A 17,901-nucleotide genomic window follows, 5' to 3' on the forward strand; every position below is an offset into this window, starting at 1 on the left:
ACTGGAAGCGTCTCTTTAGGCCATCCACAACAAGAAAATGCCGTGCCCGCCGTATGGCAGCGACGCCACTTGTCTGTAGCTGTCGTAGTTAAGGAGACAGCAGCTCCTGGATTCGAACCCACGCCTACGAAGAGACTGGTGCCTTAAACCAGTGCCTTAGAGCGCTTTTTTTCGTTGTTTTTTTTCCATGCAGCAGATCCACACATGACGTGGCTCACTGGAGTAGTATGCGACATAGGATGGAAAATACAGTTCCCGCCCGGGATCGAACTGGGGGTCCTTCTGCGTGTGAAGCAGACGCGATAACCGCTACACTACTTTTTTTTTTATTTTTGAGCGCTCGGCCACGCTACGTGCGCTGCATTGGGCGCCAGTTTTCCCAGCATTTGTAGAAACAGTGCACGTCACAGCTTCCTGTTCTGCTGGCACTGGTTGCTCATCCATCGCACTTCAAACAACTGCCCTTTTCGACTGCAGAGAGCAGCGGACGTCCGCGCTCTGGGAGGCGACATTACATGTTGGTGATGAAGTGGTAGTACAAACTGCGGCCTGCGGAACACGAGTGAAAAATCAAGAGAGCACTGTAATTTCGAGTACTCGTGCACTATCTCTATAGCAACGGCAGCAAGGCAAAACTTTCAAAAGTGCCGTGACCAGGATTCGAACCTGGGTTATTGCGGCCACAACGCAATGTCCTAACCACTAGACGATCACGGCCACGGAGGCGCCCGCCAAAGCAGCTGGCGGGAATGCAAGTGGTGGTACACAGCAAAGCCCAGCCCACAGTGTCACGCCACAGCAGTGTCAGACACGTTCTCCATCACATGTATACAAACAAATGAACGCGCCTGCGCTGTCAGGACACTAACTACAGTGGTTAGCTGCATTCACCTCCGTGGCAATGTCTTGCAGTCCTCCAAGCCTCTTCGCTACAGGTACGTGGCTCGACAACAAGTGGACACACGCCGCATCTCTCTCGCCGTCGGGTGTTGCCGTGAATCATACTTAACGTAGCTTTCTGCACGCGTCAGCGTAGCGTCAGTCGAGCAAAGTCGAGACAAGTCGCATAAGAGGAGCAACAAAAACGCGCATTTCCGGTACCGGGAATCGAACCCGGGCCTCCTGGGTGAGAGCCAGGTATCCTAGCCACTAGACCACACCGGATAACGACGGCAGTGCTCTTCCAGCGAACGCAGCAATCACGCACGGTTAACTGACGACAACTGTAAAAAAATCCACTCTCTCACGTTATAGAACGGCGTGCTCCGGACGCATTTCGTGGACACGAACGCCAGCAATGATGAGAGCAAAAGGCGCCTACAAATCCTGTCGTTGCACCACGCACTGTTCTACGGCAATTCACGAAGCAGAAGCTGTTTTCTTTGCAGGCAATGAGTGCAGCCGTCTTCGACACAGGAAACCATTACACGTTTGGCAGCTGTGGGATTGGAACCCACGCCTCCGAAGAGACTGGTGCCTGAAACCAGCGCCTTACACCGCTCGGCCACGCTACCTACACAACACGCGCGTCACAAGAGCTGCATCCTACCCCACGAGAACACACAGCAGCGGCACAAAAATGAGACGCAAAAACTGTCAACGGTGGGATTCGAACCCACGCCTCCGAAGAGACTGGTGCCTAAAACCAGCGCCTTAGACCGCTCGGCCACGTTACCGTTGATCACAACCGGCAAAACGTTTCCTTTGTAGTACAAAGATCACTCCGAAATGTAAGTGTCTTGGCAATCGCTGTGCCGTGTATGTCCACTGCTCTCCCACTGGAAGCGTCTCTTTAGGCCATCCACAACAAGAAAATGCCGTGCCCGCCGTATGGCAGCGACGCCACTTGTCTGTAGCTGTCGTAGTTAAGGAGACAGCAGCTCCTGGATTCGAACCCACGCCTACGAAGAGACTGGTGCCTTAAACCAGTGCCTTAGAGCGCTTTTTTTCGTTGTTTTTTTTTCCATGCAGCAGATCCACACATGACGTGGCTCACTGGAGTAGTATGCGACATAGGATGGAAAATACAGTTCCCGCCCGGGATCGAACTGGGGGTCCTTCTGCGTGTGAAGCAGACGCGATAACCGCTACACTACTTTATTTTTTATTTTTGAGCGCTCGGCCACGCTACGTGCGCTGCATTGGGCGCCAGTTTTCCCAGCATTTGTAGAAACAGTGCACGTCACAGCTTCCTGTTCTGCTGGCACTGGTTGCTCATCCATCGCACTTCAAACAACTGCCCTTTTCGACTGCAGAGAGCAGCGGACGTCCGCGCTCTGGGAGGCGACATTACATGTTGGTGATGAAGTGGTAGTACAAACTGCGGCCTGCGGAACACGAGTGAAAAATCAAGAGAGCACTGTAATTTCGAGTACTCGTGCACTATCTCTATAGCAACGGCAGCAAGGCAAAACTTTCAAAAGTGCCGTGACCAGGATTCGAACCTGGGTTATTGCGGCCACAACGCAATGTCCTAACCACTAGACGATCACGGCCACGGAGGCGCCCGCCAAAGCAGCTGGCGGGAATGCAAGTGGTGGTACACAGCAAAGCCCAGCCCACAGTGTCACGCCACAGCAGTGTCAGACACGTTCTCCATCACATGTATACAAACAAATGAACGCGCCTGCGCTGTCAGGACACTAACTACAGTGGTTAGCTGCATTCACCTCCGTGGCAATGTCTTGCAGTCCTCCAAGCCTCTTCGCTACAGGTACGTGGCTCGACAACAAGTGGACACACGCCGCATCTCTCTCGCCGTCGGGTGTTGCCGTGAATCATACTTAACGTAGCTTTCTGCACGCGTCAGCGTAGCGTCAGTCGAGCAAAGTCGACACAAGTCGCAACCCGGGCCTCCTGGGTGAGAGCCAGGTATCCTAGCCACTAGACCACACCGGATAACGACGGCAGTGCTCTTCCAGCGAACGCAGCAATCACGCACGGTTAACTGACGACAACTGTAAAAAAATCCACTCTCTCACGTTATAGAACGGCGTGCTCCGGACGCATTTCGTGGACACGAACGCCAGCAATGATGAGAGCAAAAGGCGCCTACAAATCCTGTCGTTGCACCACGCACTGTTCTACGGCAATTCACGAAGCAGAAGCTGTTTTCTTTGCAGGCAATGAGTGCAGCCGTCTTCGACACAGGAAACCATTACACGTTTGGCAGCTGTGGGATTGGAACCCACGCCTCCGAAGAGACTGGTGCCTGAAACCAGCGCCTTACACCGCTCGGCCACGCTACCTACACAACACGCGCGTCACAAGAGCTGCATCCTACCCCACGAGAACACACAGCAGCGGCACAAAAATGAGACGCAAAAACTGGCAACGGTGGGATTCGAACCCACGCCTCCGAAGAGACTGGTGCCTAAAACCAGCGCCTTAGACCGCTCGGCCACGTTACCGTTGACCACAACCGGCAAAACGTTTCCTTTGTAGTACAAAGATCACTCCGAAATGTAAGTGTCTTGGCAATCGCTGTGCCGTGTATGTCCACTGCTCTCCCACTGGAAGCGTCTCTTTAGGCCATCCACAACAAGAAAATGCCGTGCCCGCCGTATGGCAGCGACGCCACTTGTCTATAGCTGTCGTAGTTAAGGAGACAGCAGCTCCTGGATTCGAACCCACGCCTACGAAGAGACTGGTGCCTTAAACCAGTGCCTTAGAGCGCTTTTTTTCGTTGTTTTTTTTCCATGCAGCAGATCCACACATGACGTGGCTCACTGGAGTAGTATGCGACATAGGATGGAAAATACAGTTCCCGCCCGGGATCGAACTGGGGGTCCTTCTGCGTGTGAAGCAGACGCGATAACCGCTACACTACTTTTTTTTTATTTTTGAGCGCTCGGCCACGCTACGTGCGCTGCATTGGGCGCCAGTTTTCCCAGCATTTGTAGAAACAGTGCACGTCACAGCTTCCTGTTCTGCTGGCACTGGTTGCTCATCCATCGCACTTCAAACAACTGCCCTTTTCGACTGCAGAGAGCAGCGGACGTCCGCGCTCTGGGAGGCGACATTACATGTTGGTGATGAAGTGGTAGTACAAACTGCGGCCTGCGGAACACGAGTGAAAAATCAAGAGAGCACTGTAATTTCGAGTACTCGTGCACTATCTCTATAGCAACGGCAGCAAGGCAAAACTTTCAAAAGTGCCGTGACCAGGATTCGAACCTGGGTTATTGCGGCCACAACGCAATGTCCTAACCACTAGACGATCACGGCCACGGAGGCGCCCGCCAAAGCAGCTGGCGGGAATGCAAGTGGTGGTACACAGCAAAGCCCAGCCCACAGTGTCACGCCACAGCAGTGTCAGACACGTTCTCCATCACATGTATACAAACAAATGAACGCGCCTGCGCTGTCAGGACACTAACTACAGTGGTTAGCTGCATTCACCTCCGTGGCAATGTCTTGCAGTCCTCCAAGCCTCTTCGCTACAGGTACGTGGCTCGACAACAAGTGGACACACGCCGCATCTCTCTCGCCGTCGGGTGTTGCCGTGAATCATACTTAACGTAGCTTTCTGCACGCGTCAGCGTAGCGTCAGTCGAGCAAAGTCGACACAAGTCGCATAAGAGGAGCAACAAAAACGCGCATTTCCGGTACCGGGAATCGAACCCGGGCCTCCTGGGTGAGAGCCAGGTATCCTAGCCACTAGACCACACCGGATAACGACGGCAGTGCTCTTCCAGCGAACGCAGCAATCACGCACGGTTAACTGACGACAACTGTAAAAAAATCCACTCTCTCACGTTATAGAACGGCGTGCTCCGGACGCATTTCGTGGACACGAACGCCAGCAATGATGAGAGCAAAAGGCGCCTACAAATCCTGTCGTTGCACCACGCACTGTTCTACGGCAATTCACGAAGCAGAAGCTGTTTTCTTTGCAGGCAATGAGTGCAGCCGTCTTCGACACAGGAAACCATTACACGTTTGGCAGCTGTGGGATTGGAACCCACGCCTCCGAAGAGACTGGTGCCTGAAACCAGCGCCTTACACCGCTCGGCCACGCTACCTACACAACACGCGCGTCACAAGAGCTGCATCCTACCCCACGAGAACACACAGCAGCGGCACAAAAATGAGACGCAAAAACTGTCAACGGTGGGATTCGAACCCACGCCTCCGAAGAGACTGGTGCCTAAAACCAGCGCCTTAGACCGCTCGGCCACGTTACCGTTGACCACAACCGGCAAAACGTTTCCTTTGTAGTACAAAGATCACTCCGAAATGTAAGTGTCTTGGCAATCGCTGTGCCGTGTATGTCCACTGCTCTCCCACTGGAAGCGTCTCTTTAGGCCATCCACAACAAGAAAATGCCGTGCCCGCCGTATGGCAGCGACGCCACTTGTCTGTAGCTGTCGTAGTTAAGGAGACAGCAGCTCCTGGATTCGAACCCACGCCTACGAAGAGACTGGTGCCTTAAACCAGTGCCTTAGAGCGCTTTTTTTCGTTGTTTTTTTTCCATGCAGCAGATCCACACATGACGTGGCTCACTGGAGTAGTATGCGACATAGGATGGAAAATACAGTTCCCGCCCGGGATCGAACTGGGGGTCCTTCTGCGTGTGAAGCAGACGCGATAACCGCTACACTACTTTTTTTTTATTTTTGAGCGCTCGGCCACGCTACGTGCGCTGCATTGGGCGCCAGTTTTCCCAGCATTTGTAGAAACAGTGCACGTCACAGCTTCCTGTTCTGCTGGCACTGGTTGCTCATCCATCGCACTTCAAACAACTGCCCTTTTCGACTGCAGAGAGCAGCGGACGTCCGCGCTCTGGGAGGCGACATTACATGTTGGTGATGAAGTGGTAGTACAAACTGCGGCCTGCGGAACACGAGTGAAAAATCAAGAGAGCACTGTAATTTCGAGTACTCGTGCACTATCTCTATAGCAACGGCAGCAAGGCAAAACTTTCAAAAGTGCCGTGACCAGGATTCGAACCTGGGTTATTGCGGCCACAACGCAATGTCCTAACCACTAGACGATCACGGCCACGGAGGCGCCCGCCAAAGCAGCTGGCGGGAATGCAAGTGGTGGTACACAGCAAAGCCCAGCCCACAGTGTCACGCCACAGCAGTGTCAGACACGTTCTCCATCACATGTATACAAACAAATGAACGCGCCTGCGCTGTCAGGACACTAACTACAGTGGTTAGCTGCATTCACCTCCGTGGCAATGTCTTGCAGTCCTCCAAGCCTCTTCGCTACAGGTACGTGGCTCGACAACAAGTGGACACACGCCGCATCTCTCTCGCCGTCGGGTGTTGCCGTGAATCATACTTAACGTAGCTTTCTGCACGCGTCAGCGTAGCGTCAGTCGAGACAAGTCGCATAAGAGGAGCAACAGAAACGCGCATTTCCGGTACCGGGAATCGAACCCGGGCCTCCTGGGTGAGAGCCAGGTATCCTAGCCACTAGACCACACCGGATAACGACGGCAGTGCTCTTCCAGCGAACGCAGCAATCACGCACGGTTAACTGACGACAACTGTAAAAAAATCCACTCTCTCACGTTATAGAACGGCGTGCTCCGGACGCATTTCGTGGACACGAACGCCAGCAATGATGAGAGCAAAAGGCGCCTACAAATCCTGTCGTTGCACCACGCACTGTTCTACGGCAATTCACGAAGCAGAAGCTGTTTTCTTTGCAGGCAATGAGTGCAGCCGTCTTCGACACAGGAAACCATTACACGTTTGGCAGCTGTGGGATTGGAACCCACGCCTCCGAAGAGACTGGTGCCTGAAACCAGCGCCTTACACCGCTCGGCCACGCTACCTACACAACACGCGCGTCACAAGAGCTGCATCCTACCCCACGAGAACACACAGCAGCGGCACAAAAATGAGACGCAAATACTGGCAACGGTGGGATTCGAACCCACGCCTCCGAAGAGACTGGTGCCTAAAACCAGCGCCTTAGACCGCTCGGCCACGTTACCGTTGACCACAACCGGCAAAACGTTTCCTTTGTAGTACAAAGATCACTCCGAAATGTAAGTGTCTTGGCAATCGCTGTGCCGTGTATGTCCACTGCTCTCCCACTGGAAGCGTCTCTTTAGGCCATCCACAACAAGAAAATGCCGTGCCCGCCGTATGGCAGCGACGCCACTTGTCTGTAGCTGTCGTAGTTAAGGAGACAGCAGCTCCTGGATTCGAACCCACGCCTACGAAGAGACTGGTGCCTTAAACCAGTGCCTTAGAGCGCTTTTTTTCGTTGTTTTTTTTCCATGCAGCAGATCCACACATGACGTGGCTCACTGGAGTAGTATGCGACATAGGATGGAAAATACAGTTCCCGCCCGGGATCGAACTGGGGGTCCTTCTGCGTGTGAAGCAGACGCGATAACCGCTACACTACTTTTTTTTGTATTTTTGAGCGCTCGGCCACGCTACGTGCGCTGCATTGGGCGCCAGTTTTCCCAGCATTTGTAGAAACAGTGCACGTCACAGCTTCCTGTTCTGCTGGCACTGGTTGCTCATCCATCGCACTTCAAACAACTGCCCTTTTCGACTGCAGAGAGCAGCGGACGTCCGCGCTCTGGGAGGCGACATTACATGTTGGTGATGAAGTGGTAGTACAAACTGCGGCCTGCGGAACACGAGTGAAAAATCAAGAGAGCACTGTAATTTCGAGTACTCGTGCACTATCTCTATAGCAACGGCAGCAAGGCAAAACTTTCAAAAGTGCCGTGACCAGGATTCGAACCTGGGTTATTGCGGCCACAACGCAATGTCCTAACCACTAGACGATCACGGCCACGGAGGCGCCCGCCAAAGCAGCTGGCGGGAATGCAAGTGGTGGTACACAGCAAAGCCCAGCCCACAGTGTCACGCCACAGCAGTGTCAGACACGTTCTCCATCACATGTATACAAACAAATGAACGCGCCTGCGCTGTCAGGACACTAACTACAGTGGTTAGCTGCATTCACCTCCGTGGCAATGTCTTGCAGTCCTCCAAGCCTCTTCGCTACAGGTACGTGGCTCGACAACAAGTGGACACACGCCGCATCTCTCTCGCCGTCGGGTGTTGCCGTGAATCATACTTAACGTAGCTTTCTGCACGCGTCAGCGTAGCGTCAGTCGAGCAAAGTCGAGACAAGTCGCATAAGAGGAGCAACAAAAACGCGCATTTCCGGTACCGGGAATCGAACCCGGGCCTCCTGGGTGAGAGCCAGGTATCCTAGCCACTAGACCACACCGGATAACGACGGCAGTGCTCTTCCAGCGAACGCAGCAATCACGCACGGTTAACTGACGACAACTGTAAAAAAATCCACTCTCTCACGTTATAGAACGGCGTGCTCCGGACGCATTTCGTGGACACGAACGCCAGCAATGATGAGAGCAAAAGGCGCCTACAAATCCTGTCGTTGCACCACGCACTGTTCTACGGCAATTCACGAAGCAGAAGCTGTTTTCTTTGCAGGCAATGAGTGCAGCCGTCTTCGACACAGGAAACCATTACACGTTTGGCAGCTGTGGGATTGGAACCCACGCCTCCGAAGAGACTGGTGCCTGAAACCAGCGCCTTACACCGCTCGGCCACGCTACCTACACAACACGCGCGTCACAAGAGCTGCATCCTACCCCACGAGAACACACAGCAGCGGCACAAAAATGAGACGCAAAAACTGCCAACGGTGGGATTCGAACCCACGCCTCCGAAGAGACTGGTGCCTAAAACCAGCGCCTTAGACGGCTCGGCCACGTTACCGTTGGACCACGACCGGCAAAACGTTTCCTTTGTAGTACAAAGATCACTCCGAAATGTAAGTGTCTTGGCAATCGCTGTGCCGTGTATGTCCACTGCTCTCCCACTGGAAGCGTCTCTTTAGGCCATCCACAACAAGAAAATGCCGTGCCCGCCGTATGGCAGCGACGCCACTTGTCTGTAGCTGTCGTAGTTAAGGAGACAGCAGCTCCTGGATTCGAACCCACGCCTACGAAGAGACTGGTGCCTTAAACCAGTGCCTTAGAGCGCTTTTTTTCGTTGTTTTTTTTCCATGCAGCAGATCCACACATGACGTGGCTCACTGGAGTAGTATGCGACATAGGATGGAAAATACAGTTCCCGCCCGGGATCGAACTGGGGGTCCTTCTGCGTGTGAAGCAGACGCGATAACCGCTACACTACTTTTTTTTTATTTTTGAGCGCTCGGCCACGCTACGTGCGCTGCATTGGGCGCCAGTTTTCCCAGCATTTGTAGAAACAGTGCACGTCACAGCTTCCTGTTCTGCTGGCACTGGTTGCTCATCCATCGCACTTCAAACAACTGCCCTTTTCGACTGCAGAGAGCAGCGGACGTCCGCGCTCTGGGAGGCGACATTACATGTTGGTGATGAAGTGGTAGTACAAACTGCGGCCTGCGGAACACGAGTGAAAAATCAAGAGAGCACTGTAATTTCGAGTACTCGTGCACTATCTCTATAGCAACGGCAGCAAGGCAAAACTTTCAAAAGTGCCGTGACCAGGATTCGAACCTGGGTTATTGCGGCCACAACGCAATGTCCTAACCACTAGACGATCACGGCCACGGAGGCGCCCGCCAAAGCAGCTGGCGGGAATGCAAGTGGTGGTACACAGCAAAGCCCAGCCCACAGTGTCACGCCACAGCAGTGTCAGACACGTTCTCCATCACATGTATACAAACAAATGAACGCGCCTGCGCTGTCAGGACACTAACTACAGTGGTTAGCTGCATTCACCTCCGTGGCAATGTCTTGCAGTCCTCCAAGCCTCTTCGCTACAGGTACGTGGCTCGACAACAAGTGGACACACGCCGCATCTCTCTCGCCGTCGGGTGTTGCCGTGAATCATACTTAACGTAGCTTTCTGCACGCGTCAGCGTAGCGTCAGTCGAGCAAAGTCGAGACAAGTCGCATAAGAGGAGCAACAAAAACGCGCATTTCCGGTACCGGGAATCGAACCCGGGCCTCCTGGGTGAGAGCCAGGTATCCTAGCCACTAGACCACACCGGATAACGACGGCAGTGCTCTTCCAGCGAACGCAGCAATCACGCACGGTTAACTGACGACAACTGTAAAAAAATCCACTCTCTCACGTTATAGAACGGCGTGCTCCGGACGCATTTCGTGGACACGAACGCCAGCAATGATGAGAGCAAAAGGCGCCTACAAATCCTGTCGTTGCACCACGCACTGTTCTACGGCAATTCACGAAGCAGAAGCTGTTTTCTTTGCAGGCAATGAGTGCAGCCGTCTTCGACACAGGAAACCATTACACGTTTGGCAGCTGTGGGATTGGAACCCACGCCTCCGAAGAGACTGGTGCCTGAAACCAGCGCCTTACACCGCTCGGCCACGCTACCTACACAACACGCGCGTCACAAGAGCTGCATCCTACCCCACGAGAACACACAGCAGCGGCACAAAAATGAGACGCAAAAACTGCCAACGGTGGGATTCGAACCCACGCCTCCGAAGAGACTGGTGCCTAAAACCAGCGCCTTAGACGGCTCGGCCACGTTACCGTTGGACCACGACCGGCAAAACGTTTCCTTTGTAGTACAAAGATCACTCCGAAATGTAAGTGTCTTGGCAATCGCTGTGCCGTGTATGTCCACTGCTCTCCCACTGGAAGCGTCTCTTTAGGCCATCCACAACAAGAAAATGCCGTGCCCGCCGTATGGCAGCGACGCCACTTGTCTGTAGCTGTCGTAGTTAAGGAGACAGCAGCTCCTGGATTCGAACCCACGCCTACGAAGAGACTGGTGCCTTAAACCAGTGCCTTAGAGCGCTTTTTTTCGTTGTTTTTTTTCCATGCAGCAGATCCACACATGACGTGGCTCACTGGAGTAGTATGCGACATAGGATGGAAAATACAGTTCCCGCCCGGGATCGAACTGGGGGTCCTTCTGCGTGTGAAGCAGACGCGATAACCGCTACACTACTTTTTTTTTATTTTTGAGCGCTCGGCCACGCTACGTGCGCTGCATTGGGCGCCAGTTTTCCCAGCATTTGTAGAAACAGTGCACGTCACAGCTTCCTGTTCTGCTGGCACTGGTTGCTCATCCATCGCACTTCAAACAACTGCCCTTTTCGACTGCAGAGAGCAGCGGACGTCCGCGCTCTGGGAGGCGACATTACATGTTGGTGATGAAGTGGTAGTACAAACTGCGGCCTGCGGAACACGAGTGAAAAATCAAGAGAGCACTGTAATTTCGAGTACTCGTGCACTATCTCTATAGCAACGGCAGCAAGGCAAAACTTTCAAAAGTGCCGTGACCAGGATTCGAACCTGGGTTATTGCGGCCACAACGCAATGTCCTAACCACTAGACGATCACGGCCACGGAGGCGCCCGCCAAAGCAGCTGGCGGGAATGCAAGTGGTGGTACACAGCAAAGCCCAGCCCACAGTGTCACGCCACAGCAGTGTCAGACACGTTCTCCATCACATGTATACAAACAAATGAACGCGCCTGCGCTGTCAGGACACTAACTACAGTGGTTAGCTGCATTCACCTCCGTGGCAATGTCTTGCAGTCCTCCAAGCCTCTTCGCTACAGGTACGTGGCTCGACAACAAGTGGACACACGCCGCATCTCTCTCGCCGTCGGGTGTTGCCGTGAATCATACTTAACGTAGCTTTCTGCACGCGTCAGCGTAGCGTCAGTCGAGCAAAGTCGAGACAAGTCGCATAAGAGGAGCAACAAAAACGCGCATTTCCGGTACCGGGAATCGAACCCGGGCCTCCTGGGTGAGAGCCAGGTATCCTAGCCACTAGACCACACCGGATAACGACGGCAGTGCTCTTCCAGCGAACGCAGCAATCACGCACGGTTAACTGACGACAACTGTAAAAAAATCCACTCTCTCACGTTATAGAACGGCGTGCTCCGGACGCATTTCGTGGACACGAACGCCAGCAATGATGAGAGCAAAAGGCGCCTACAAATCCTGTCGTTGCACCACGCACTGTTCTACGGCAATTCACGAAGCAGAAGCTGTTTTCTTTGCAGGCAATGAGTGCAGCCGTCTTCGACACAGGAAACCATTACACGTTTGGCAGCTGTGGGATTGGAACCCACGCCTCCGAAGAGACTGGTGCCTGAAACCAGCGCCTTACACCGCTCGGCCACGCTACCTACACAACACGCGCGTCACAAGAGCTGCATCCTACCCCACGAGAACACACAGCAGCGGCACAAAAATGAGACGCAAAAACTGCCAACGGTGGGATTCGAACCCACGCCTCCGAAGAGACTGGTGCCTAAAACCAGCGCCTTAGACCGCTCGGCCACGTTACCGTTGGACCACGACCGGCAAAACGTTTCCTTTGTAGTACAAAGATCACTCCGAAATGTAAGTGTCTTGGCAATCGCTGTGCCGTGTATGTCCACTGCTCTCCCACTGGAAGCGTCTCTTTAGGCCATCCACAACAAGAAAATGCCGTGCCCGCCGTATGGGAGCGACGCCACTTGTCTGTAGCTGTCGTAGTTAAGGAGACAGCAGCTCCTGGATTCGAACCCACGCCTACGAAGAGACTGGTGCCTTAAACCAGTGCCTTAGAGCGCTTTTTTTCGTTGTTTTTTTTTCCATGCAGCAGATCCACACATGACGTGGCTCACTGGAGTAGTATGCGACATAGGATGGAAAATACAGTTCCCGCCCGGGATCGAACTGGGGGTCCTTCTGCGTGTGAAGCAGACGCGATAACCGCTACACTACTTTTTTTTGTATTTTTGAGCGCTCGGCCACGCTACGTGCGCTGCATTGGGCGCCAGTTTTCCCAGCATTTGTAGAAACAGTGCACGTCACAGCTTCCTGTTCTGCTGGCACTGGTTGCTCATCCATCGCACTTCAAACAACTGCCCTTTTCGACTGCAGAGAGCAGCGGACGTCCGCGCTCTGGGAGGCGACATTACATGTTGGTGATGAAGTGGTAGTACAAACTGCGGCCTGCGGAACACGAGTGAAAAATCAAGAGAGCACTGTAATTTCGAGTACTCGTGCACTATCTCTATAGCAACGGCAGCAAGGCAAAACTTTCAAAAGTGCCGTGACCAGGATTCGAACCTGGGTTATTGCGGCCACAACGCAATGTCCTAACCACTAGACGATCACGGCCACGGAGGCGCCCGCCAAAGCAGCTGGCGGGAATGCAAGTGGTGGTACACAGCAAAGCCCAGCCCACAGTGTCACGCCACAGCAGTGTCAGACACGTTCTCCATCACATGTATACAAACAAATGAACGCGCCTGCGCTGTCAGGACACTAACTACAGTGGTTAGCTGCATTCACCTCCGTGGCAATGTCTTGCAGTCCTCCAAGCCTCTTCGCTACAGGTACGTGGCTCGACAACAAGTGGACACACGCCGCATCTCTCTCGCCGTCGGGTGTTGCCGTGAATCATACTTAACGTAGCTTTCTGCACGCGTCAGCGTAGCGTCAGTCGAGCAAAGTCGAGACAAGTCGCATAAGAGGAGCAACAAAAACGCGCATTTCCGGTACCGGGAATCGAACCCGGGCCTCCTGGGTGAGAGCCAGGTATCCTAGCCACTAGACCACACCGGATAACGACGGCAGTGCTCTTCCAGCGAACGCAGCAATCACGCACGGTTAACTGACGACAACTGTAAAAAAATCCACTCTCTCACGTTATAGAACGGCGTGCTCCGGACGCATTTCGTGGACACGAACGCCAGCAATGATGAGAGCAAAAGGCGCCTACAAATCCTGTCGTTGCACCACGCACTGTTCTACGGCAATTCACGAAGCAGAAGCTGTTTTCTTTGCAGGCAATGAGTGCAGCCGTCTTCGACACAGGAAACCATTACACGTTTGGCAGCTGTGGGATTGGAACCCACGCCTCCGAAGAGACTGGTGCCTGAAACCAGCGCCTTACACCGCTCGGCCACGCTACCTACACAACACGCGCGTCACAAGAGCTGCATCCTACCCCACGAGAACACACAGCAGCGGCACAAAAATGAGACGCAAAAACTGCCAACGGTGGGATTCGAACCCACGCCTCCGAAGAGACTGGTGCCTAAAACCAGCGCCTTAGACCGCTCGGCCACGTTACCGTTGGACCACGACCGGCAAAACGTTTCCTTTGTAGTACAAAGATCACTCCGAAATGTAAGTGTCTTGGCAATCGCTGTGCCGTGTATGTCCACTGCTCTCCCACTGGAAGCGTCTCTTTAGGCCATCCACAACAAGAAAATGCCGTGCCCGCCGTATGGGAGCGACGCCACTTGTCTGTAGCTGTCGTAGTTAAGGAGACAGCAGCTCCTGGATTCGAACCCACGCCTACGAAGAGACTGGTGCCTTAAACCAGTGCCTTAGAGCGCTTTTTTTCGTTGTTTTTTTTTCCATGCAGCAGATCCACACATGACGTGGCTCACTGGAGTAGTATGCGACATAGGATGGAAAATACAGTTCCCGCCCGGGATCGAACTGGGGGTCCTTCTGCGTGTGAAGCAGACGCGATAACCGCTACACTACTTTTTTTTGTATTTTTGAGCGCTCGGCCACGCTACGTGCGCTGCATTGGGCGCCAGTTTTCCCAGCATTTGTAGAAACAGTGCACGTCACAGCTTCCTGTTCTGCTGGCACTGGTTGCTCATCCATCGCACTTCAAACAACTGCCCTTTTCGACTGCAGAGAGCAGCGGACGTCCGCGCTCTGGGAGGCGACATTACATGTTGGTGATGAAGTGGTAGTACAAACTGCGGCCTGCGGAACACGAGTGAAAAATCAAGAGAGCACTGTAATTTCGAGTACTCGTGCACTATCTCTATAGCAACGGCAGCAAGGCAAAACTTTCAAAAGTGCCGTGACCAGGATTCGAACCTGGGTTATTGCGGCCACAACGCAATGTCCTAACCACTAGACGATCACGGCCACGGAGGCGCCCGCCAAAGCAGCTGGCGGGAATGCAAGTGGTGGTACACAGCAAAGCCCAGCCCACAGTGTCACGCCACAGCAGTGTCAGACACGTTCTCCATCACATGTATACAAACAAATGAACGCGCCTGCGCTGTCAGGACACTAACTACAGTGGTTAGCTGCATTCACCTCCGTGGCAATGTCTTGCAGTCCTCCAAGCCTCTTCGCTACAGGTACGTGGCTCGACAACAAGTGGACACACGCCGCATCTCTCTCGCCGTCGGGTGTTGCCGTGAATCATACTTAACGTAGCTTTCTGCACGCGTCAGCGTAGCGTCAGTCGAGCAAAGTCGAGACAAGTCGCATAAGAGGAGCAACAAAAACGCGCATTTCCGGTACCGGGAATCGAACCCGGGCCTCCTGGGTGAGAGCCAGGTATCCTAGCCACTAGACCACACCGGATAACGACGGCAGTGCTCTTCCAGCGAACGCAGCAATCACGCACGGTTAACTGACGACAACTGTAAAAAAATCCACTCTCTCACGTTATAGAACGGCGTGCTCCGGACGCATTTCGTGGACACGAACGCCAGCAATGATGAGAGCAAAAGGCGCCTACAAATCCTGTCGTTGCACCACGCACTGTTCTACGGCAATTCACGAAGCAGAAGCTGTTTTCTTTGCAGGCAATGAGTGCAGCCGTCTTCGACACAGGAAACCATTACACGTTTGGCAGCTGTGGGATTGGAACCCACGCCTCCGAAGAGACTGGTGCCTGAAACCAGCGCCTTACACCGCTCGGCCACGCTACCTACACAACACGCGCGTCACAAGAGCTGCATCCTACCCCACGAGAACACACAGCAGCGGCACAAAAATGAGACGCAAAAACTGCCAACGGTGGGATTCGAACCCACGCCTCCGAAGAGACTGGTGCCTAAAACCAGCGCCTTAGACCGCTCGGCCACGTTACCGTTGGACCACGACCGGCAAAACGTTTCCTTTGTAGTACAAAGATCACTCCGAAATGTAAGTGTCTTGGCAATCGCTGTGCCGTGTATGTCCACTGCTCTCCCACTGGAAGCGTCTCTTTAGGCCATCCACAACAAGAAAATGCCGTGCCCGCCGTATGGGAGCGACGCCACTTGTCTGTAGCTGTCGTAGTTAAGGAGACAGCAGCTCCTGGATTCGAACCCACGCCTACGAAGAGACTGGTGCCTTAAACCAGTGCCTTAGAGCGCTTTTTTTCGTTGTTTTTTTTTCCATGCAGCAGATCCACACATGACGTGGCTCACTGGAGTAGTATGCGACATAGGATGGAAAATACAGTTCCCGCCCGGGATCGAACTGGGGGTCCTTCTGCGTGTGAAGCAGACGCGATAACCGCTACACTACTTTTTTTTTTATTTTTGAGTGCTCGGCCACGCTACGTGCGCTGCATTGGGCGCCAGTTTTCCCAGCATTTGTAGAAACAGTGCACGTCACAGCTTCCTGTTCTGCTGGCACTGGTTGCTCATCCATCGCACTTCAAACAACTGCCCTTTTCGACTGCAGAGAGCAGCGGACGTCCGCGCTCTGGGAGGCGACATTACATGTTGGTGATGAAGTGGTAGTACAAACTGCGGCCTGCGGAACACGAGTGAAAAATCAAGAGAGCACTGTAATTTCGAGTACTCGTGCACTATCTCTATAGCAACGGCAGCAAGGCAAAACTTTCAAAAGTGCCGTGACCAGGATTCGAACCTGGGTTATTGCGGCCACAACGCAATGTCCTAACCACTAGACGATCACGGCCACGGAGGCGCCCGCCAAAGCAGCTGGCGGGAATGCAAGTGGTGGTACACAGCAAAGCCCAGCCCACAGTGTCACGCCACAGCAGTGTCAGACACGTTCTCCATCACATGTATACAAACAAATGAACGCGCCTGCGCTGTCAGGACACTAACTACAGTGGTTAGCTGCATTCACCTCCGTGGCAATGTCTTGCAGTCCTCCAAGCCTCTTCGCTACAGGTACGTGGCTCGACAACAAGTGGACACACGCCGCATCTCTCTCGCCGTCGGGTGTTGCCGTGAATCATACTTAACGTAGCTTTCTGCACGCGTCAGCGTAGCGTCAGTCGAGCAAAGTCGAGACAAGTCGCATAAGAGGAGCAACAAAAACGCGCATTTCCGGTACCGGGAATCGAACCCGGGCCTCCTGGGTGAGAGCCAGGTATCCTAGCCACTAGACCACACCGGATAACGACGGCAGTGCTCTTCCAGCGAACGCAGCAATCACGCACGGTTAACTGACGACAACTGTAAAAAAATCCACTCTCTCACGTTATAGAACGGCGTGCTCCGGACGCATTTCGTGGACACGAACGCCAGCAATGATGAGAGCAAAAGGCGCCTACAAATCCTGTCGTTGCACCACGCACTGTTCTACGGCAATTCACGAAGCAGAAGCTGTTTTCTTTGCAGGCAATGAGTGCAGCCGTCTTCGACACAGGAAACCATTACACGTTTGGCAGCTGTGGGATTGGAACCCACGCCTCCGAAGAGACTGGTGCCTGAAACCAGCGCCTTACACCGCTCGGCCACGCTACCTACACAACACGCGCGTCACAAGAGCTGCATCCTACCCCACGAGAACACACAGCAGCGGCACAAAAATGAGACGCAAAAACTGCCAACGGTGGGATTCGAACCCACGCCTCCGAAGAGACTGGTGCCTAAAACCAGCGCCTTAGACCGCTCGGCCACGTTACCGTTGGACCACGACCGGCAAAACGTTTCCTTTGTAGTACAAAGATCACTCCGAAATGTAAGTGTCTTGGCAATCGCTGTGCCGTGTATGTCCACTGCTCTCCCACTGGAAGCGTCTCTTTAGGCCATCCACAACAAGAAAATGCCGTGCCCGCCGTATGGGAGCGACGCCACTTGTCTGTAGCTGTCGTAGTTAAGGAGACAGCAGCTCCTGGATTCGAACCCACGCCTACGAAGAGACTGGTGCCTTAAACCAGTGCCTTAGAGCGCTTTTTTTCGTTGTT

General features: G+C 53.6%; 39 non-coding genes across 39 annotated transcripts; all 39 read right to left on the reverse strand.

Annotated features, from left to right (window-relative positions):
* Positions 1 to 645: 645 nt before the first annotated feature.
* Trnah-gug (transfer RNA histidin (anticodon GUG)) lies at positions 646 to 717 on the reverse strand. The gene has a single exon. It is a non-coding gene; the product is annotated as a tRNA-His (tRNA).
* Positions 718 to 1,092: 375 nt separating this feature from the next.
* Positions 1,093 to 1,164, reverse strand: Trnae-cuc (transfer RNA glutamic acid (anticodon CUC)). The gene has a single exon. It is a non-coding gene; the product is annotated as a tRNA-Glu (tRNA).
* Positions 1,165 to 1,432: 268 nt separating this feature from the next.
* On the reverse strand, positions 1,433 to 1,514 carry Trnal-cag (transfer RNA leucine (anticodon CAG)). Its single transcript has one exon. It is a non-coding gene; the product is annotated as a tRNA-Leu (tRNA).
* An 80-nt stretch (positions 1,515 to 1,594) lies between these two features.
* Trnal-uag (transfer RNA leucine (anticodon UAG)) lies at positions 1,595 to 1,676 on the reverse strand. The gene has a single exon. It is a non-coding gene; the product is annotated as a tRNA-Leu (tRNA).
* Positions 1,677 to 2,423: 747 nt separating this feature from the next.
* Positions 2,424 to 2,495, reverse strand: Trnah-gug (transfer RNA histidin (anticodon GUG)). The gene has a single exon. It is a non-coding gene; the product is annotated as a tRNA-His (tRNA).
* A 671-nt stretch (positions 2,496 to 3,166) lies between these two features.
* Trnal-cag (transfer RNA leucine (anticodon CAG)) lies at positions 3,167 to 3,248 on the reverse strand. The gene has a single exon. It is a non-coding gene; the product is annotated as a tRNA-Leu (tRNA).
* An 80-nt stretch (positions 3,249 to 3,328) lies between these two features.
* Trnal-uag (transfer RNA leucine (anticodon UAG)) lies at positions 3,329 to 3,410 on the reverse strand. The gene has a single exon. It is a non-coding gene; the product is annotated as a tRNA-Leu (tRNA).
* Positions 3,411 to 4,155: 745 nt separating this feature from the next.
* On the reverse strand, positions 4,156 to 4,227 carry Trnah-gug (transfer RNA histidin (anticodon GUG)). Its single transcript has one exon. It is a non-coding gene; the product is annotated as a tRNA-His (tRNA).
* Positions 4,228 to 4,602: 375 nt separating this feature from the next.
* Trnae-cuc (transfer RNA glutamic acid (anticodon CUC)) lies at positions 4,603 to 4,674 on the reverse strand. Its single transcript has one exon. It is a non-coding gene; the product is annotated as a tRNA-Glu (tRNA).
* Positions 4,675 to 4,942: 268 nt separating this feature from the next.
* Trnal-cag (transfer RNA leucine (anticodon CAG)) lies at positions 4,943 to 5,024 on the reverse strand. Its single transcript has one exon. It is a non-coding gene; the product is annotated as a tRNA-Leu (tRNA).
* An 80-nt stretch (positions 5,025 to 5,104) lies between these two features.
* Trnal-uag (transfer RNA leucine (anticodon UAG)) lies at positions 5,105 to 5,192 on the reverse strand. Its single transcript has one exon. It is a non-coding gene; the product is annotated as a tRNA-Leu (tRNA).
* A 739-nt stretch (positions 5,193 to 5,931) lies between these two features.
* Positions 5,932 to 6,003, reverse strand: Trnah-gug (transfer RNA histidin (anticodon GUG)). Its single transcript has one exon. It is a non-coding gene; the product is annotated as a tRNA-His (tRNA).
* A 365-nt stretch (positions 6,004 to 6,368) lies between these two features.
* Trnae-cuc (transfer RNA glutamic acid (anticodon CUC)) lies at positions 6,369 to 6,440 on the reverse strand. Its single transcript has one exon. It is a non-coding gene; the product is annotated as a tRNA-Glu (tRNA).
* Positions 6,441 to 6,708: 268 nt separating this feature from the next.
* Trnal-cag (transfer RNA leucine (anticodon CAG)) lies at positions 6,709 to 6,790 on the reverse strand. The gene has a single exon. It is a non-coding gene; the product is annotated as a tRNA-Leu (tRNA).
* An 80-nt stretch (positions 6,791 to 6,870) lies between these two features.
* On the reverse strand, positions 6,871 to 6,952 carry Trnal-uag (transfer RNA leucine (anticodon UAG)). The gene has a single exon. It is a non-coding gene; the product is annotated as a tRNA-Leu (tRNA).
* Positions 6,953 to 7,698: 746 nt separating this feature from the next.
* On the reverse strand, positions 7,699 to 7,770 carry Trnah-gug (transfer RNA histidin (anticodon GUG)). Its single transcript has one exon. It is a non-coding gene; the product is annotated as a tRNA-His (tRNA).
* A 375-nt stretch (positions 7,771 to 8,145) lies between these two features.
* Trnae-cuc (transfer RNA glutamic acid (anticodon CUC)) lies at positions 8,146 to 8,217 on the reverse strand. Its single transcript has one exon. It is a non-coding gene; the product is annotated as a tRNA-Glu (tRNA).
* A 268-nt stretch (positions 8,218 to 8,485) lies between these two features.
* Trnal-cag (transfer RNA leucine (anticodon CAG)) lies at positions 8,486 to 8,567 on the reverse strand. Its single transcript has one exon. It is a non-coding gene; the product is annotated as a tRNA-Leu (tRNA).
* An 80-nt stretch (positions 8,568 to 8,647) lies between these two features.
* Trnal-uag (transfer RNA leucine (anticodon UAG)) lies at positions 8,648 to 8,729 on the reverse strand. Its single transcript has one exon. It is a non-coding gene; the product is annotated as a tRNA-Leu (tRNA).
* Positions 8,730 to 9,475: 746 nt separating this feature from the next.
* Positions 9,476 to 9,547, reverse strand: Trnah-gug (transfer RNA histidin (anticodon GUG)). The gene has a single exon. It is a non-coding gene; the product is annotated as a tRNA-His (tRNA).
* Positions 9,548 to 9,922: 375 nt separating this feature from the next.
* Trnae-cuc (transfer RNA glutamic acid (anticodon CUC)) lies at positions 9,923 to 9,994 on the reverse strand. The gene has a single exon. It is a non-coding gene; the product is annotated as a tRNA-Glu (tRNA).
* Positions 9,995 to 10,262: 268 nt separating this feature from the next.
* Positions 10,263 to 10,344, reverse strand: Trnal-cag (transfer RNA leucine (anticodon CAG)). The gene has a single exon. It is a non-coding gene; the product is annotated as a tRNA-Leu (tRNA).
* Positions 10,345 to 10,424: 80 nt separating this feature from the next.
* On the reverse strand, positions 10,425 to 10,506 carry Trnal-uag (transfer RNA leucine (anticodon UAG)). The gene has a single exon. It is a non-coding gene; the product is annotated as a tRNA-Leu (tRNA).
* Positions 10,507 to 11,252: 746 nt separating this feature from the next.
* Positions 11,253 to 11,324, reverse strand: Trnah-gug (transfer RNA histidin (anticodon GUG)). The gene has a single exon. It is a non-coding gene; the product is annotated as a tRNA-His (tRNA).
* A 375-nt stretch (positions 11,325 to 11,699) lies between these two features.
* On the reverse strand, positions 11,700 to 11,771 carry Trnae-cuc (transfer RNA glutamic acid (anticodon CUC)). The gene has a single exon. It is a non-coding gene; the product is annotated as a tRNA-Glu (tRNA).
* Positions 11,772 to 12,039: 268 nt separating this feature from the next.
* Trnal-cag (transfer RNA leucine (anticodon CAG)) lies at positions 12,040 to 12,121 on the reverse strand. Its single transcript has one exon. It is a non-coding gene; the product is annotated as a tRNA-Leu (tRNA).
* Positions 12,122 to 12,201: 80 nt separating this feature from the next.
* Trnal-uag (transfer RNA leucine (anticodon UAG)) lies at positions 12,202 to 12,283 on the reverse strand. The gene has a single exon. It is a non-coding gene; the product is annotated as a tRNA-Leu (tRNA).
* A 748-nt stretch (positions 12,284 to 13,031) lies between these two features.
* On the reverse strand, positions 13,032 to 13,103 carry Trnah-gug (transfer RNA histidin (anticodon GUG)). Its single transcript has one exon. It is a non-coding gene; the product is annotated as a tRNA-His (tRNA).
* A 375-nt stretch (positions 13,104 to 13,478) lies between these two features.
* On the reverse strand, positions 13,479 to 13,550 carry Trnae-cuc (transfer RNA glutamic acid (anticodon CUC)). The gene has a single exon. It is a non-coding gene; the product is annotated as a tRNA-Glu (tRNA).
* A 268-nt stretch (positions 13,551 to 13,818) lies between these two features.
* Trnal-cag (transfer RNA leucine (anticodon CAG)) lies at positions 13,819 to 13,900 on the reverse strand. Its single transcript has one exon. It is a non-coding gene; the product is annotated as a tRNA-Leu (tRNA).
* An 80-nt stretch (positions 13,901 to 13,980) lies between these two features.
* On the reverse strand, positions 13,981 to 14,062 carry Trnal-uag (transfer RNA leucine (anticodon UAG)). Its single transcript has one exon. It is a non-coding gene; the product is annotated as a tRNA-Leu (tRNA).
* Positions 14,063 to 14,810: 748 nt separating this feature from the next.
* Trnah-gug (transfer RNA histidin (anticodon GUG)) lies at positions 14,811 to 14,882 on the reverse strand. The gene has a single exon. It is a non-coding gene; the product is annotated as a tRNA-His (tRNA).
* A 375-nt stretch (positions 14,883 to 15,257) lies between these two features.
* Positions 15,258 to 15,329, reverse strand: Trnae-cuc (transfer RNA glutamic acid (anticodon CUC)). Its single transcript has one exon. It is a non-coding gene; the product is annotated as a tRNA-Glu (tRNA).
* Positions 15,330 to 15,597: 268 nt separating this feature from the next.
* On the reverse strand, positions 15,598 to 15,679 carry Trnal-cag (transfer RNA leucine (anticodon CAG)). The gene has a single exon. It is a non-coding gene; the product is annotated as a tRNA-Leu (tRNA).
* Positions 15,680 to 15,759: 80 nt separating this feature from the next.
* Positions 15,760 to 15,841, reverse strand: Trnal-uag (transfer RNA leucine (anticodon UAG)). Its single transcript has one exon. It is a non-coding gene; the product is annotated as a tRNA-Leu (tRNA).
* Positions 15,842 to 16,589: 748 nt separating this feature from the next.
* Positions 16,590 to 16,661, reverse strand: Trnah-gug (transfer RNA histidin (anticodon GUG)). Its single transcript has one exon. It is a non-coding gene; the product is annotated as a tRNA-His (tRNA).
* A 375-nt stretch (positions 16,662 to 17,036) lies between these two features.
* On the reverse strand, positions 17,037 to 17,108 carry Trnae-cuc (transfer RNA glutamic acid (anticodon CUC)). The gene has a single exon. It is a non-coding gene; the product is annotated as a tRNA-Glu (tRNA).
* A 268-nt stretch (positions 17,109 to 17,376) lies between these two features.
* Positions 17,377 to 17,458, reverse strand: Trnal-cag (transfer RNA leucine (anticodon CAG)). The gene has a single exon. It is a non-coding gene; the product is annotated as a tRNA-Leu (tRNA).
* Positions 17,459 to 17,538: 80 nt separating this feature from the next.
* Positions 17,539 to 17,620, reverse strand: Trnal-uag (transfer RNA leucine (anticodon UAG)). The gene has a single exon. It is a non-coding gene; the product is annotated as a tRNA-Leu (tRNA).
* Positions 17,621 to 17,901: the final 281 nt, after the last annotated feature.

This window comes from Schistocerca cancellata, unplaced genomic scaffold, assembly GCF_023864275.1.
Source record: "Schistocerca cancellata isolate TAMUIC-IGC-003103 unplaced genomic scaffold, iqSchCanc2.1 HiC_scaffold_422, whole genome shotgun sequence".
Classification (NCBI taxonomy): domain Eukaryota; kingdom Metazoa; phylum Arthropoda; class Insecta; order Orthoptera; family Acrididae; genus Schistocerca; species Schistocerca cancellata.